Raw genomic sequence first — 19602 nt, 5'->3', positions numbered from 1 at the left:
TTAATTACTTTATTCTTTGCAACATTCCTTTTTCACTTTATAATTATCACAGATTTTGTGAGAACATTTTTTGCAAAATTGGGGTACCCTCATTATGTAAAGCATTTTTTTATAAAACTTTCTACCAGTATTATGTAAAAATCATTTATTACTAAATTGGTTTTGGTGCAAGATAAGTATGCATAAAATACTCACGAATGTTTGTCAAAATTGATACATCATTTCATGGCAGTTTAGGAATTTTTCTAGTCTAAAAATAAAGAAAAAGAAAACTTAATGCATTAGATGTTATTGATTTGTGCATTATAGTCAAAATTCTTGAGAAAATTTATTTAATTAAAAATTGAAGCTTTGCAATTTTGCAAAGTATAGACCAAAAATTTTAATTTCCTGTTCTAAATTCTGCACTAATGTTTCTGTTTTTGTTATCTGACCCACCATCCTAGTTCTACTTGTCCAAGATGCAATTCCTGTTAGAAAGTACTCTTTGCAATCACAAGTTGGCTATTAGAAATAGACTGACAAAGAGCATACCTGAGAATTCTAGGCTTGGGGCTCATAATGTGCAAGATGCAAATACGCATCCACATGCCACTGAAGAATACATTGCTGCTCTGTTTCACTTCAAGCAGCATGAGGAACAGAATTTTACCAGGGAAGGAATATGAGATGAAAGGTTGTAAATTAATTTTTGAACTGAAAAAACAAGGTGGAATGATTATATGGTAGAGATGATTCTGTGATAAAACAGGGTTTGTATCTTGCTTCATCAATAACTTTATCCCTATGTTTGTTCTCTTAGAAAGTCCTAATGATTCAAGATTCATTCTTTCTTTCATTTTAATTTCTTCTTCCATCAGCCTAGATGAAACTTTTTTCACTTCATTAGGGATAGTCTTTCCTAGAGGCTCTCATCTCTCAAACACACTTTATATTCTACTTCCTGATTCATTTCATACATACAATCATGACAACAAACTTAATTGCTTAGAGGGTGAAGCTCAAAGTACTTTGACCTGATATGTCATGTTTTCTATTATTTGGCCCTGATTGAGTCACTAATATCTTCCACTAATATTCTAGATGAAGTTTACTTCCATTCCAATGAAGCAAAATCTTCCACTACAATCCAAGTACATGGTCATAACTATGTTTTGCTTTCCCCTCTTAGAGTAAGTTAGTACTGAGCACTACACAGATCCTTAAAGAATGATCTGTGCATTGAACTTATCAGTCACTGAATAGTTTCACAAATTAGGTTTCTTAAAGTACTGGATGCATGTGAGATTAAAATATTTATTCTATGAGGAAAATCTATTTTGTAGGTAAAATTTTGATAATTCCCATATCAAAAAGTTTCAAGACTTGTGCAATTGAAAGTTGAAAAAATGTGCACCTAAATATTTATCGGAACATATTCAGAGATCAAAGGATGTTCGAACAACTCTTGCAAATCACAATTGGTATTTTCACTTGTGTTTCATAAGAAACTTTATTAATAAATGCATATTTTTTACCCAAAGCCTAAATACTTTGTAATGAATCTATGTAATCAAATAACCATTCTCTCTCTCCATAATCTTTTTAACTCTTTTTTAATTTCTTCAAGGATTAGAGGTGTTTGATTAAAGTTTAGAAATGCACAGATTCAGCAACATAACCTCCTGACTTTGTCAGTTCTGTGTGGATCCTTTTAATGTGGATCTCTTTAATTTTGAGACTAGGAAGTCCTTAACAGCTGCCATGAGAGGAGGTGATAGAAATGGGCATATTTAGCCAAGTGTGAAGAGTGGCAAATTGTGACAAAGTAGAAAGAAAACAATGACTTACATCACTGACATATGACCCACGGTTTTCTGGTAAGCCAGGAGAAAATCTTCCAGGCATGAGAAAAAATATCCCTTGAATCAAAACAAATTATAAGTATTGATTTTGAAATTGATTATTTTCAACAAGCTGCTTTCCAACAAAGGGAGGAATAAGCTTGAATGGCATTAAATATAATAACAAAGCCAAAAACACCAAAAACAAAATTGTACATTTCTCATCTTTGAGAAGCTGTCATTGTATCCTTTTTGTTGTTGTTGTTCCTTTGTTTCTCTTATTTGGTTTTTTTTTTTTGTTTTGTTTTTTTTTGGATTCACGAGGGTACTTAAGCAATTTTTTTTTTTTTTTTGATTCTCCATAGCATAGAAAGCAAATAAAGCCTTTACCTCTGTGGTCCTCCATCAGCAACTGAAATGAGTTTATTTTGCCTGACAATAGCCTAAGATAAAACATGTCTAATTGAAAGAAAGAAAGAGAGAGAGAGAGAAAGAAAGAGAGAAAGAAAGAAAGATCATTGTGCACTTGACCATGACAGTAAATCGACTGGCCTAAAATATATAACCTAGGGGAATGCAGAGGTGCATTCTTTTTTTAATATTTATTTTTTAGTTACAGTTATAGCTCACCCTCTAAGCAATATAACTAAGATATCTTTATTTTATTTTTATGTGGTACTGAGGATCGAACCCAGTGCCTCATGCATGGTAGGCAAGCACTCTGCCACTGATCCACAACCCAAGTCCCAGAGGTGCATTCTTATTTCCCTTATCCTGTTGTATCACATTCTTATGTCAGAAGTAACAAAATACCACAAACTGGATGTCTTTAAAAAACTGAACTTTCTCTCTCACAGTTTAAGAGACCACAAGTTGTTGTTAGGGTCAACCTCTCTATGAGACCCTGGGTAGAACCTTTCCTATCCCTTACTGTTCTGTGGAAGTGCTCATCAATCCAGATTCCCTTGCTTCACAGTTGTATTACTCTAATCCCTCTCTCTGTCACCAGTCAAAAGGAGTTCTCATCCTATGTATCTCAATCCTTTTGTTAAGCACATTAGTCATATGGAGGAGAGTCTGCACTAATGACCCCATCTTAACTTGATTACGTATGCAAAGACCCTACTTACAAATAAGGTCAACATATCTTTTAAAATAATTTAGCTTACAAAAGTAGATATGACATCTGTAGTCTTAGAGTGTTTAAAAAAATGGTGTAGGGGCTGGGGTTGTGGCTCAGTGGTGGAGCAATTGCCTAGCACATGTGAGGCCCTGGGTTTGATCCTCAGTGCCACATAAAAATAAATAAAGGTATTGAGCCCATCTACAACTAAAAAAAAAAATTTAATTGCTATATATGTTTTTTCTTATGTCTCTTAATATTTTCAATTAATTCTAGGGAAAAGAATGGATTGTCTATAATGTTAGATGATCAATGAGAAAAAGAACATTGTAAGAGTCAGAAGACTCAAGTTTTTCTTCCAGTTTCATCACAAAAGATCATCTAATGCTGGGCTAATGTAAGGATGTTTAATACCTAACAGAAAGAAAAAAAAATAGAATGAAACATTGCACCACAATTGCAAATATGTGATTCTTTTTAGAAATTAATATTCCCCTTCAGGATATTAGGAAGGTAGATGGCAAGAGATAATTGTTTAATACATCAGAAAAAGGAAAGACGGTGGAACATAGAAGACACAACCCTACTTCCACAAAATAAGTGTCTTATTTAAAATAAGAGTTTCCTTCTGTTTTCTTGCTGGGTGTGATGATGCACAGCTGTGATCCCAGTGACTTCTCTGGAGGCTGAAGCAGGAGGATCCCAAGTCTAGCCTCAGCAACCTAGTAAAGCCTAAGCAATTTAGGGAAACCCTGTCTCAAAATTTAAAAAAATAATTAAAAAAAAACAGCTTAGGATGTGACTTAGTGGTTAAGCATTGCTGGGTTCAATCTCTGGTACCTAAATAAATAAATAAGAGGGTTGTTTGTTTGTTTGTTTTAAAGCAGTAATAGGAAGGGTCAAATTATGTGTCACCAATTAGGATAAGGAACATAAAGGTGGTCAGATGTTCAGACAAGGTTTTGACCACCCAAATAGTAAAGTAGGTAACTAATTAGAAGCCAAAGATAGGAAACTGGTCAACACTGTGGATGAGAGTTATTCAATAATTAAGATGATGGTATAATTTTTAAATAAAGGTATTCTCAATATAACAAAGGGTCAAAACTTAACTTTAGCTACCACAGTCACTAAATTTGAGACAATGTGAATTATTGGAAGTCTCATAGGCCAAGCTCTACAACCACTTTGATATCCACTTCAGTAACTTCTTACAGAACTCAAAGTAGTCTTACCACATGATCTAGAAATCATGCTCCTAAGTACTTTCCAAATTTTAATGAAGACTTGTGTCCATCTAAAACCCTTCAATGGATGCTTACAACAGTTTTATGTATTATCACTAAAATGTTATAGGTCTCTGAATAAACAAGGTCACAAGCTTGTGGCACATTCATACAATGAAGTATTATTTGAAAGAAACAAATGAGCACAGCCACAAAAATAAAAATAGGAATGAACCTTACATACATATCACTAAGTGCAAGAATGCAGTCTGAAAAGACTACAATGTTGTATATTTTTTTTCACTATATGACATTCTGGAAAAGGCAAGCTATATAAACAGTCAAAACATCAATAGTTTCCAGGGATGTAGGAATGGAAAGGCATGAACAAGAGAACATACAAAACTTTTATGACAATGAAACTATTCTGTATACTGCGATCATTACATTATGAATTTATCAAAGCCCATTGAATATACAACACAAAAAGTTAATTGTGATGTCCACTATAATTAATTAATGATAACATATTAATGTTGGTTTATCCATTTTAGCAAATATTTTATACTAATAAAAGATATATTAAGAAAAATTATGTGCTAAAGGGAGAAACATGGAAACTCTAGTTTTTCTATAATTTTTCTGTAAATCTAAAACTGTTCTAATCTATAAAGTCTATTTGAAAACCTCAGAAGCAACCCATTCTCCCACACTTTTCATATTAACATGTGAATACTAGGAAGTATGGAACTCATCCAAAATTATTTGAGCACAGAATTATGTCTGAAGTCTAGGAGGCAAAGTAGGATACTGTATGTACTGGATTCTGACAGGCTTGCTATGGCTTATAAATGGAAATTTCCTCTCAGGTAATTTAGATATTGTATTTTCTTTGGAGAAACATATACCAACATAACACATAACATCAATACCAACACCTTGGGAAAAATGAAAGCAAATTATAGGCAAGACATTTTATTTAAATGGAGCTTCCATGATGGAGTGTCTTTCCTCCTTCCAGAGAGGTACCTGAGTAAGATGGTCTCACATGAGGGTTGAATATGAAGACTGGCAAACATGGGCACTCTAACACACAAATCTTACATAAGTTAGAGTTTTATGTTATAAGAATGTCATCTCCATGGCTGTTAGGAAACATCTGGAGAACACTTGTAGAGAATGTCCAATGGAGGATTTAAGTGAGTATGGCTTCTCAGTTTTCATAGGAGACCTGAAATTGACTGGAGTGGAAGTATCTTATCAGTGCTAGGGTCCTGTTGTCTTGCTAGAGCCTCAAGTGGCATTATTACACTTGTTATTTGCTATTATACCTTTTTAAGTTTCAATCACTGTTCTGTGAAGTGCTAATATAATTGTCTTGCGTGTTATAAGAACTGCCCTCAACAAGCCCTATACCTGGAGCTAGCATGTGGATTTTTACCATCCTTATTAGAGTTACTCTATACACTACCTCTGCTAAGCCATCTAACACCTCAGCCTTGGGTCACTGCTTCAGTCTGTCCCCTGGATACCATTTCATAATAATCATCTGCAAATTGCACCAAACACTCAACATTTATGTCATGTCCTCTCTCCTATGCTCAAAAATAACTTTCCTAATCTTCACCATAACAAGCCCAACTAAAGAAGTCATGAAATCACCAACTCTTACAAATTATGCCTGAAAAAAAAAAGCATTTCTCTCTGGGTTATTTCACATATCATATACAGATGTGATTAAGACAGACAGATTTGTCAATGAAGTTTGCCTCTGTTTCCTTAGCTTTGCAGATGGCAATGGAACCCATAGAACTTGCTCATCCTTGTCATCTCTACAGTGGTTCCTACTGTCAATCTTTGACTACAGAAAATGAGCTTTGGTCTTCACAAACAGCCTACTGTCTCTTTCTAATCCATTCCATACCTGGTTCTTTTTACATCTATTTTCCTATATATCCTGCTCTATGTCTCAGCAAGTGACATTTCTTCTGTTGTGGTGATAACATTTTTCTGTTAATAAAAATCAAAATGCCAAAAGAATAGAATACTTATAATTTCACTATAGTATAGAAAATATTAAATCATCAAAATTTAGCAACTAAGAGATGTTTGCCAATTTTATGAGTATCTTTTGCTAATTACTTATTGTCTTTATTATTATGAACAGAATTTGTGAGAAAAATTTTTAAATGTCCATTTTCAAAGGAGCAAAATTTTTAATTGCTACAACTTCTTTGGTTATACGATGAGAACATAATTTATTAAAGCTATCTCCTATCTGGGCACACTGTTTCATGCCTATAATCCCAGCGGCTCAGGAGGGTGAGACAGGAGGATCATGAGTTTAAAGCCAGCCTTAGAAAAAGCAAGAAGCTAAGTAACTCAGTGAGACCCTGACTCTAAATAAAATAAAAAATTAGGCTGGGGATGTGGCTCAGAGATAGAGTACCCCTGAGTTCAATACTCAGTACTGGAAAAAAAAAAAAAAAAAGCTATCACCTAGTATTTAACATTTTGTTTTTTTCCAACTTTTCTCAGTATCATTTCCTTAGAAGTTTAAAAAATTATATTCAATTCCAATTCAGAATATTCTGAGTATGTTTTGGTTTCTCGCCTTGAACCACTTGAGGTTATAACATAGCAGATATAATTTTTTAAATAAACTCTGGGAAAATCATGTAGAAAAATCTAGGAATCTTAGTATTTGCAATAAACAGCAATTTGATATCCTTAATTCTAAATCGTATTCCCAATGATATAAGTAACTTTGAATATTTTTCAGAAAATCTCTTGTATAAAATCTAAAAGTAATCAAGAAGAATCCTTGCAATATGAAAATCCTGCCTTTTCATTTCCCATGAGGATATATATGCACACATTTATCTCCATCTCTTTCTTTATCAGTTTAATGATGAAATATTCATATTGCCTATTTTCATTTTTTGGAAGACAGGACAAATAAAAAAAAAAACCTAAACTTAAGAAATCAGTCATGACATTTCTACTATAACTTTCAGCAACAACTATTAAAATGTCCATTACTCTCATTAACAGAAAAACACACTCTCCTGTCTGTCACATACCAGTTATCAAGTATCTAATACTTAGGAAAGTGTGTTATCTTGGGCCAATCCTGCTCTGATGTAATAATGACTAAAGTGTTTCTATGCATGTGAGTAATAACAACATTTTTGGAAGCAAAATATAATATATTTTATGTCTCTACATATTAACATGTAGTTAAGTCATTGTCCCTTTTGTTCAAAAAGTAAGTTTATAAACTTGGAAATATTAAAGAGAACTAAGTTAACATTCAATATAGAGTATTAGAGAGTTAAAGTACTACAATAACAAATTAAGTGATTGGATTTATGAAGGATATTATAGTCTGGTGCAAACAGGATTGTCACTGGTTGTACTATTACTTGGTTCTTGCTTCAAAATTGAGTAAGCAGTTCAGAGGAAGGAAAGTTTGATTTACAAGTTATGATTACTTTACTCAACTAAAATTTTAATAAAGTTGTGGAAACATTGTAAATATTACCATTTTGTTTTTTGATTTTCTAAGGACTTTTAGGTTGGCTCAGGATGTGTGGCTTTAACACAAAAATTTATGTCATTCTATATTCTGATTCTAGAATTACAACTGAATTTGTAGCTACATGCAAGATAACTCTCAACAGAACATCCATTATTGAAAGTGTGTTTTAGTTTGTTTTTAGATATTAAAACATAAGTTGAACTATTCAAATAGTATCTACAATTCCATTTTTCTTATACATACATATAAAGAAATATTCTGGAAATATTTTTCATATATTCATACATATTGGAATGTCCTATCAATTTAGTTATTACATATATTGTAAACTTTTTCTAAATCCACCATGACACTCTGAAACTCCAAATGTAATATAATTTAGTCATGTTATTTATATTATATACAAAGAACAAAATGATAACTAATAATAAGAGCAAAATTAAAAGGATTTGAATATTGTCAGAAGTATAAAAAGGAATTTTATCATGAGCAAGATTATGTTTTTTTCTTTAGATATTTTAGTATAACCAAAAGATACAAACAAAACAGTTCCCCTAAGTGGATAAGCATATTGAGGTCTTTTTGAACTCTCAAGTTGCTCTCAATCCTCCAACTTTCCTCCCCTCAACATCTATATTTTATAAGATTTCCCCTTGCATATGTGTCTATTGAGTGCCTTTTCAGGATATGAAAACTATGTTTATAGATCATGAAAAATTATGAATATAAAATCTATTTAAAGATGTTTCAAATGCTTTCCTAGTACTTAAAAGTGTTTTGTCTTGGGCCAATTTGAGGAGAATTTGAGTTATAAGAGTCAGAGGAAGAACGAAGAAACACAGAACGGGAGATAGCGAAAATTAATGTTATTTTGTCAATTTAGTAAACACCTTTGAACACATAGAAGGTCACCTCAGTAAGACACTAATACTCTTAAATGATGTGAGGAGAAAGCTTGAGTTAGTTAAAACGGAGGCAAAATATTCGCCTTCACAGCCACTCAAATGTCATAGTTTCATCATTTATTCCCAGAGACTTGGGCTAAGCTGTTGATTTCAGTGTTTTCTAGGAATTATGTTTGCTCATCAAGAAGTAATGACTCAGCTGATGGGTGCGGTGGTGGCGCATGCCTGTAATCCCAGTGGTTCGGAGGCTGAGACAAGAACATTGCTGATTCAAAGCCAGCCTCAGCAACCGCAAGGCACTAAGCAACTCAGTGAGACCCTGCCTCTAAATAAAACACAAAAGAGGGCTGGGGATGTGGCTCAGTGGTCTGAATACTTCTGAGTTCAATCCCTAGAACCGCCCCCCCACCAAAAAAAAAAAAGGTAGTAATGACTCACATGGTCAATGGCCCAGATGGAAAATGGTGGAACTAAGACCTCCACCACCAACTTTCTTGAGCACATATTTACTGTAGCAAGAATCTACAAATCCACTCATAAAACAATATTTAGCCTGGACCAGAACAATCATCTGAAATAATATGCTTCATTGAAGTTATTCTAAAACTAAATGCAGTGCATTTTCTGCAACTATGTTTAAGGACTTCATCCTAATAACAAGATTACAAAATTTTTTTGTCTGATTACTTTGAATTTATTTAGTTGTTCTTTCTTAAGTTTGAGGAATATTGCATTATTGTTACAATTCTGCTAGTATTCTATAAAGTCTAATGATAAACTCCATCAGTTCTTTACTTCTCTAACTTCTTTTTTTGTAATGGGAAAAATAGGAGGATTTTAAAAAAATATTAATTGCTTCTTTTTAGTTATACATGACAATATAATTCATCTTGACATAATTATAAAAGCATGGGATATAATTTGTTCTAATTCAGTCCTCAGCACGTCCCTTTCCCCTCCCTTCCTTCTACTTTCCTGTTCCCTTCCCTCTGCTCTACTAATATTTCTGTTATTTACATATATATAGTGTCTTGTGGATTTACATAATAGCATGATTCAGTATAGTATATTCATATATGTACATAGGAATGTTTTGTTGGAGTCATTCCATTGCCTCTCCTTATTACATTTCTTTTCCCTTCCCTTCATTCCCTTTGTCTATTCCACTATTCTTTCTTCTATGTTTTATCTATCCCCCACCATATTTTGAATTAGCTTTCATATATCAGAGAAAACATTAAACCATTAACTTTTGGGGACTGATTTATTTTACTTAGCATGATAGTCTTTAGTTTCATCTACTTACCAGTAAAAGCCATAAAGTCATTCTTTATATGGGTGAGAAATCCTCCATTATGTATATATATATATCACATTCTCTTAGTCCATTCATCTGTTGAAGGGCACTTAGATTAGCTGCATAACTTAGTGAATCCACTTTGAGTTTTGTGCAGGGTGAGAGATAGGCGTTAAAGTTCATTCTACTGCTATGAATTGTGTTGCTATAAACATTGGTGTGGCTGCTTCACTGTAGTATATTGATCTAAAATCATTTGGGTAAACACTGAAGAGTGGGATAACTGGGTCAAATGGTGGTTCCATTTCAGTATGTTTGTACCAATTTGTAATCCGACCAATAATGTATTAGTGTACACTGGTCCCCCCTTCCTCATCAACATTTATTGTTACTTGTATTCTTGATAATTGCCATACTGACTAAAATGAGATGTGAAACATTTTTTCATACATTTGTTGACCATTTGTTTGTCTTTTTTCAAGAAGTGTATTTCAGTTCTTTGACCATTAATTTATTGGGCTATTTGGTTTTGGGGATATTGATTGATTGATTGATTGATTGATGTTAAGTTGATATTAGTTCTCTTTAGATCCTGGATATTAATGCCCCATCTGAGGAGATGCTGACAAAGATTTTTCTCCCATTCAGTAGGCTCTCCCGTCATGCTCCCAATTATTTCCTTTGCTGTGAAATAGATTTTAATTTGATGCCATTACATTTTTTGGCAGAGTAGAGAGGCTGCTTTCCAAGCTGCTCCAGGGCATGAGACAAGAGAATGGATAAACAGCTTCTCAGTGAGTTGGGTAAGGCAGGGATTTTACTGGAATTCAATTCTGAACTATCAGAACAGATTGGGGATTTAGAAAATTGGAAACAATAAAATAAGAGGTGGCACGCCTGTAATCCCAGCAGCTCAGGAGGCTGAGGCAGGAGGATCTTGAGTTCAAAGCCATCCTCAGCAATGGCAAGGAGCTAAGCAACTCAGTGAGACCCTGTCTCTAAATAAAATACAAAATAGGGCTTTTAGCAAAAGACAGAAAAAGAATCAAGGGAAACAGACATGTGAAAAACAATAAAAAACAAAAAGTAAGATATAAAATTCCCTAGTCTTCAAAAGACAGAGTTATGAAAAATAACTACTTTCTAAAAATGATAGAAATGAGAAAAGACAGACAAATATGTACGAATATAAATGTCCACAAACCATTTATCACACAATCCAAAAAAAATAAAAAGAAAAGAAAGATGAAGAAAAGAAGAAAATAAATAAATAAAGATTCTTGATGAAAAATTAAGGAATCATTTCCATTGTGATTGTTTAAAATTGTCAGTCACTGAGAATATGTTTGTTTTCTGTTCCCAAATGTCTGTCTTTTCATGTTTTCTCTGATGCATAGATTCTATGCCACTACAAGGGGGGGTGGGTGGGAAGAAAAGAACAGAAGTTCAGTTGTTTACACAAAGAGAAATGAAGGGGAAAGTAGGGGGATTGAAATAGGAAAGAGAGTAGAATGAATATGACAACTTTCCAATGTACATACATGAATAAGCCACAGTGAATCTCAACATTGTGTACAGCCACAAGAATGGGATCCTAATTAGAATAACTTACATTCCATGCTTGCGTAAATATATCAAAACAGATTCTACTGTCCTGTAGAACTAAAGAGAACAAATATATTTTTTTAAATATTAGAGTATGTTTATCCTTTAACCTTGCAGAAGGCAAAATCTCCAAGAAAAGGAGACTATTTTAGTCAGATTTTTTTCATTATCAGCCCCAAGAACATAACCACAAAAAAATAAAGCAATAAATGATGAATAAAGAAATACCTAAATGATTTCATTTTGGACTATACCTTGAGGTAGTCAATTAAAACTAGTAAGAGGATTTACTTTTTAAAAATTTTAAATTTTAAATTGACAAAGAGTGGGGCAAATTATAGAGTGATAACATTAATAGTCATTAAAATAATGTTTATAAAATTTAACTGACATAGCAAACACTTATTACTTATATTAGATGAAAATGCCTGAAAATTATATGTATATTAACATGAATACTTAATATATTTGTATACTGAAAGAAAAAATATACAAAAATATTTAGACTTGTCATTTTTGCATATGATCATAATTTTTTTATTAAAAAAATATAAAACACTGTTCAGACTCCTAAAGGAAGAAAGCAAGTAAAGGAAGACAGAACATTACAGCAGTTCATAAAACTGACAAAAAGAACTATGCTCAGGCAGAACATACATTATTATAGTAAAGAGAAAATGAAAAAGTGTAAAATGCATAGTAAAAAGATTATAATAAATGAAAACTTCAAAAATAAAAATAATCCATGAAATGTGAGTAGGAAGTGATGCTGTAACTCAATTGGTAAAATGGATCAAATCATGTGAGTCCTTAAGTGGTGTCCTAATAATGTCAAATTCTATCCTTAGGAATAGATATCAAGTCCTAAACAAAAACTGCCTAAATTTTACATTAAAATGATTGTATATGTCACTATACATCAATTAAATATACATAAAATGACACTAAGTGTTTTAGTTTCTCAATTGGATAAAATTAACACTATGAGCATTTCTTATTAGTTAAGTAATTGAAACCCATTTAAATTATTTGGAAAACTATATGCTCTTAATAATTTTATTAATTTTTTAAAAAATATCTTAATTTAAATACCTATATTACATACATATAAATATAGATGCTATATATACATGTATATGTGTAATACACATATTAGAGGTATGAAAGCAATTAATATTTTATTTTCACTTCTTTCAAAATTCAGAATTAAAGAACAAATCTTTATTTGTAGCAAATCACTTCTAAAAATGATATTTGAGGTTAAATGTTTTAATCTTCTTGCATTTTCTCTTAATTTGCAGACTATCAAATCAGTGTCAGTAAAAAAAAAAAACACTTTAATTATGTTTATGAGAACAAATTATTTTATAAAGTCCCTATCACTGAAGGTTTATTTAACTTATTCCTGACCCTTTTAACAGAATTCCTAACACTACAGTCTTCTATGAGTAAATATAATCTAGAGTGAAAAGAATGGATTAAAAGGTGACAGGTGCCATTGAAAAGAGACTTAAAATGACACACTGTATGTTATAAAATTTTGACTTCTCCTGTCAAATCTTTATTTCCTAAAGCAATGTGGGGTTTTCATCAGTATAAAGTTTATTTATAATTTTTATTTGTTTTGATCTAGGAACACTAACAATGAATTTAATTGAAACTATTCTTTTTAAAAATATCTTTTCTATTTTTTAGTTATAGATGGATACAATATCTTTATTTTGTTTATTTTCATGTGGGGCTGAGGATCGAACCCAGTGTTTCACATGTGTGCCACTCTGCCACTGAGCCCCAACCCCAGCCCTGATTGAAACTATTCTGATTCAAGTTTTTTTTTTCTGCATTTCATAAAAGAAAGCAACACAAAATAAATATTTAAAATATTGTGACCTTCCCTTCTCTTGGATTGAAAGGAAATTTTTCACCAGAATCACTCAACATAGAAGGGGCAATTCATCAAACACATTTTATATACAGGAGAATTAATTGCAGGAATATTATAAGAAAGATAACTGTATTCCCAAGAAATAAAAGCACTTCAAAAATTTATAGAGACTGTTGTTCCAACCTTGAATAGATATACAGCTCCTAATTATGTAGTCAGTTTCTGCAGATTCTACTTTTAAGGGCTGTAACTGTGCAACATTTCCAATGGAATATGATCAGAACAACAAAATCAAGATGCACATGGACACATACCCCACCTTGTTTGTCCAGTCTATACTTGACGTCAGCATCCTTGCTTAGAAGGAAATCTCAGGAGTTCAAGGCAAGAAAAGATGGCTCCTTTTTTGGTGTCTGGGTTGAATTTCCTGAAACTGAAGAAATTGTAAGAGACAACTCTTTGGTTGATCTCCCTCCTTTAACACCATCATTGTTTTCATTGATGCATTGGCTATTGGTCCTACAGTCAGCTGTTCAAGATAAAATAAACAATTCTTGGCTTATCACCACTCATAGTTCTTTATGATAATTTATCAGTTCAGTTTTCCAAAGTGATCTTTAGCTATTTCCTTCTAGAAACAATGAACACAAACCACTCCAGTGTATCTGTTCTCAGAAGTCATGCTTATTTATTATATATCTTGCTTTCTTCATCTTCCTAGAAAGTCATTTTCTAGCGTCTACACCTAGCTATTTCCATTCATCCTTCAAAACTTATCTGAAGCATCTGTTTCCTTTCTTTCTGTATCATTCTTTTCCATGTGACATCACAGATTGAAAGTTTTTCCAATGCATGTCCACTATAGATTCACATACTTTCTTCTATATTAGCAATTTAATTTGGCAGTAATTATTAATGCTAACTAAAAAAGAAAGAGATGTTATATATTTGAGAGAGTAGGAATTTTAGTTTCAGACTGACCTGGTTTCAACTCTACCCCTAAGTAACTGTTCTCTTTGGGAAAGTTTATTTATTTTATAAATTGAAAGTTAACATTAAAAATTTTTGTCATGTATAACATGTTTTGAATAATACACATATATATACAAATATACATAGACATTATACAATGATTAAATTAACTAATGAATAAATGCATACTATATCACATAGTTATCATTTGATGATGAGAATGCACATATCCATTCTGTCTACATTTTAGAAAAATATATATTGTATTAATGATTCTTTCTTCTATTAATATAGGTCTTTAATTTATCTCAACAATGTTTTATAGTTTTAAGAATAAAAGCTTTTCACATAGTTTATTAAATTTATTCCTAAGGTTTATTTAAAATTTTAATTTGTTCTTTTGGGTATACACAACAGTAGAGTGTATTTTGACATATTACACATACATGGAGTATGATTTATTTTAATTAGTATCCCATGCTATACATTACACATGATGGGGAGTTTCCCTGGCTGTGTATTCATATATGAACATAGAAAAATTATATCTGATTTATTCTACTGTCTTTCCTATTTCCATCCCCCCTCCCTTGCCTCAATTTCCCTTTGTCTAATCCACTGAATTTCTGTTCTCTTCCCTGTCCCCCTCTCTTATTGAGCATTAGTATTCACACATAAGAGAAAACATTTGGCCTTTGTTCTTTTTTTTTTTTAATGTATCTTATTAAGTCTTTTTTTTTTTTCCCTCTTGGAATATAAGGGCTAAAAATTTCTACAATAAAATAAATTTTTAACATTTATTCATTTATTTATATAGTTTTTCATGAAAATATTTAGGACTAGAAGGACAGAGAGAGAGAGAGAGAGAGAGAGAGAGGGACAGAGGGAAAGAGAGAGGAGGATCATTCTAGGCACTGGGAATAGAAAATGCATTGATTTTTACAGGTTAGGGTTTTACTACTTTAAAAAAAAAGTGTGGTAAAAAGTTTCTCCTAAATTTAGAAATTTAGGACTTAAAAACTAAAGAGAATTGGTGAACTAATAATCCAAGGCATTTTAACTAAATTGTTGGAATAAAGTATGTATTCCATTGAAGAGGAAAATATTCTTTTTGTTGTGGGGTGTATACCTGGGATTGAACTCAGAGGCACTAGACCACTGAGCTATATCCCTATTCCTATTTTGTATCTTTTCTAAATTAGAGACAGGGTCTGAGTTTCTTAGCTCTTCACTAAATTGTTGAGGCTGGTTTTGAACCCATGATCCTCCTGTCTCTGCTTCTCAAGCTGCTGGAATTACAGGCGTGTACCACCGCACCTGACCCTAAAATATTCTTATTAAATGCATTTCTGTTTGTTAAATTCCAGACAATAGTGAATTCTCAATAAAGCATCAAGGTTTTCAAAGTAAATAGACAGAAAGGAGCTCCCTAGGTATACTTCAGGGAATATAATATATAACTCTGTAATATGTATGTGTTATAACAATATTCACATTTTAATTTTCATAATCAATACTATGTAGTACATATTATACTGTTACAAAAATATATCATAATTCATTCTATCACTTTGATAATATTTACCTCATTTTCAACTTCCACCACCCCATAAAATAACATTGTTTTATACTTACACATGTACATATGTGTATGTTTTATACACCAGATTTATGTTATGCATTATACTAATTTTGTGTTGCTATAATAAAATACCCAAGGAAATCATTCATGAAGAAAAAAGTTTATTTAGTTCACATCTGGAGATTCAATATCCAATACTGGCTTGCCGCATTTATTTAGGACTAGAAGGACAGAGAGAGAGACAGGGACAGAGGGAAAGAGAGGGCCTCAGAGCAGATGGCCTCATATCATGATGGGGCCATGTGTGAGAGTATATAACCACACCTACTGTATAACTTTTGTATCAGTAATTTCCTTATTTTCAAGTATATGTGTAGAATAATTTCCTGAAAGATTAATTGCTGTATCAAAAAATTTCAGCATTTATATTTTTATTAGTGCATTATTGTTATACATAATAGTGGGGTTCATTTTGACATAGTCACACATTTGTAGAATAAATTATTTTCTATAAGACCCCAGCACTTCCTCCTTCCTCCTTTATTTTACCTCTCTACTCCTGTGGCTTTCCCCCATCTATATATTGATTTTATAAATTGGTGCTTTATAAAAGGATTACATATAGGTGGAGTTCATCATGGGGCTTTCACACATGCACACAGTATCACACAGTTAGTCTCATTCTGCTGCTCCTCCTCTTTACTGATCTTTCCTCTTCCCCATTAACCCCTGATCAATTCAATTCATATGATCGCCCTTCTGTTTATATGGTGCTGCTTCCTCTCTTCCCCTTATTTGACTCTCACATATGAGAGAAAACATTCAACCCTTGACTTTCTGAGTCCCGTTCATTTCACTTAGCTGGATGTTCTCGAGTTTTCCTCCATTTACTTACATGCCATAATTCCATTCTTCTTTTTAGCTTAGTAAAACTCCATTGTATTTATTTTTCACCTTTATTTACCAGTCATCTGTTGACAGGCATATGGCTGGTTCCATAACTTGGCTATTGTGAGTTGTGCTGCTATTATAATTGATGTGCCTGTATCACTATAGTATGCTGATTTTAGTTTTTTGGAGTAAATACCAACGAGTGAGATAGCTGGGTCCTATGGTAGTTTCATTTCTACTCTTTTGAGGAATCTTCATGCTTCCTTTGAAAGTCATTGTGCTAGTTTGCAATTCCATCAACATTGTGTATCTTCTCTGCACCCATTCTCACTACCATTTATACTTATTTATTTCCTTGATACTTTCCATTCTTCCTGGAGTGAAATTAAATTTCAATGTAATTTTGATTTGCTTTTGCCTGATTGCTAGGGGGTTTGAATGTTTTCTCAGGTATTTGTTGGATGTTTGTGTTTCTTCATTTGAAAATTGTCTGTTTAGTTCTTTTCCCCATTTGGGGGCTTTTTTTGGGGTGGGGGATGAGTTCTTTATATATTCTGGATATTAATCTCTTGTCAGAGGTGTAGCTGGCAAAGATTTTCTCCCATTCTGTAGGCTTACCCATCACACATTTAATTGTTTCCTTTGCTTTGAAGAAGTTTTTTAATTTGATGCATCACATGTATTGTTTCTTAGTTTTATTTCTTGAACTCTAGAGTTCTTGATAAAGAAGCCAGTGCCTGTACCAATATGTTGGAGTGTGGAGCCTGTGTTTTCTTCTAGCAGTTGCAGAGTGCCTGGCTTAATTCCTAGGTTTTTTAGTTGACTTTTGTGTGGGATGAGAGAGACAGAGATCTAGTTTAATTATTTATGTTTGTATATTCAGTGTTTCCAGCACCATTGGTTAAAAAGGTTCTATCTTTTCTCCAATGTTTGTTTCTGGCACTTTTGTTGAGTATTCGATGACTGTATCTGTGATGATTTGTATCTGTGATGATTTGTCTCTGTGTCTTCCATTCCATTCCTGCCACAGTCCGACTGCAGCAAAATAATCAGGGGGTGACGAGCAACTTGTGTACATTCATACAGCAGGAGTGGGAGCCGTTTATTGTAGGACAGGAGGGGTATATATACATTACACACAGCTTATCTTAATTAACATAAACTAGATACAGCAGTCAACCAATAAGGAATCTCCACACTTAATGGCTTTCTGGTGTTACTTCACAAACCACTCCCTCTGGCAAAATGCCATGCGCCATCCTGACTTGTTCACAGACCCTAACATTACCCTAATACATTCCATTGTTCTTTATATCTGTTTTGATGTCAATACCATGCTGTTTTTCATTACTAATGCTCTGTAGTACAATTTGAAATCAGGTATTATGATGCTTCCGACATTTATCTTTTTGCTCAGATTTGCTTTGGTTATTCTGCATCTCTTATTCTTCCAAATGAATATTAGGACTATGTTTTGTTTTTGTTTTTGCTTTTAGTTTTATGAAGAATATCATTAATATTTTGATGGGGATTGCAATGAATCTGTACAAAACTTTTGGTAATATGGCCATTTTGACAATATTAATCCTGCCTATTCAAGATGTGCAAAGTCTTCCATCTTCTAAGGTCTTCAATTTCCTTCTTTAGTTTTCATTGTTCTATAGTTTTCATTGCAGAGATCTTTCACTTCCTTAGTTAGATTTATTCTCAAGGTGTTTTTAATTTATTTTTTCTTTCTTTCTTTACTTTTTTTAGGTTATTGTAAAAGGGAGAGTTTTCCTGATTTTCTTCTCAGGAGGTTCACTATTGGAGAATAGGAAGGCTATTGATTTTTTTTATGGTGATCTTGTATCTCACTACTTTGCTGTATTTATTTATCAGCTCTAGAAGTATTCTGGTGAAGTGCTTTGGATCTTCTACATATATAACCATAATTTCTATAATTTTGAATTATTGTCAAATATCCTTTTACATAAGATTATATTAATTACACTTTCTTCAGAAAAACATAAGATTTTCTGTTTTTTTTTTTTTTACTTTATTATGTGAAGTGTTCCAAAGTTTTCAATATGTAAAAATATTTGCAAAAGATAATAATTCTTGGTGGGTTTTATTTGTATATTTCTTTTATGTTGAAGGATGGATATAAAATTATAGGCTCTTCATTTTCTCCAATTCATATTATTAAACAGTATTAATACACTGTTTAATTTCCCTGTACATAAAGCATCATCAAAAATCTAACACTTTTTCTCTTGAATAAATTGTCCTTTTTATTGCTTTGTCATATTTTATTTTTAGTAATTTTAGTACAGTATATCTCAATATTGTTTTTCTAAGCTTACTTTTCCAGGTATGGAGATTGTCCTTTCAATAAAAATTTTCAAATGATTGAAATTCTTTTAAAAATAGAAATTTTTTATTGAAATGTAAATTTTTGTATTTTAGTAATTCCATTGTTTTTTCTTACTCAAGAACCCTTAAATATATGTATGTTAGAACTTCCTTGCCTAACTTTCCCATTTTGCAACATTCTTTACAATATTTTCATATGTCTTCTTTCTTTAAATTTCCTTCTTTTACCTTCTTGTCTGGTGAGTCAATATTTTTTCAACATCCACCCATTCTTTATTAATTTTTAAAAAATTCTTATCCTGTGAATTTACACAGAAATCAGGCACACAGAGAAAAGTATATGAACCCCTACATGCTCATACCTGCTTCACATTTATCAACATTGTCAATCTTTTTT

Source organism: Callospermophilus lateralis, chromosome 10, assembly GCF_048772815.1.
Source record: "Callospermophilus lateralis isolate mCalLat2 chromosome 10, mCalLat2.hap1, whole genome shotgun sequence".
In the NCBI taxonomy this organism is placed as follows: Eukaryota; Metazoa; Chordata; class Mammalia; order Rodentia; family Sciuridae; genus Callospermophilus; species Callospermophilus lateralis.
This window is presented reverse-complemented; position numbering follows the sequence as displayed.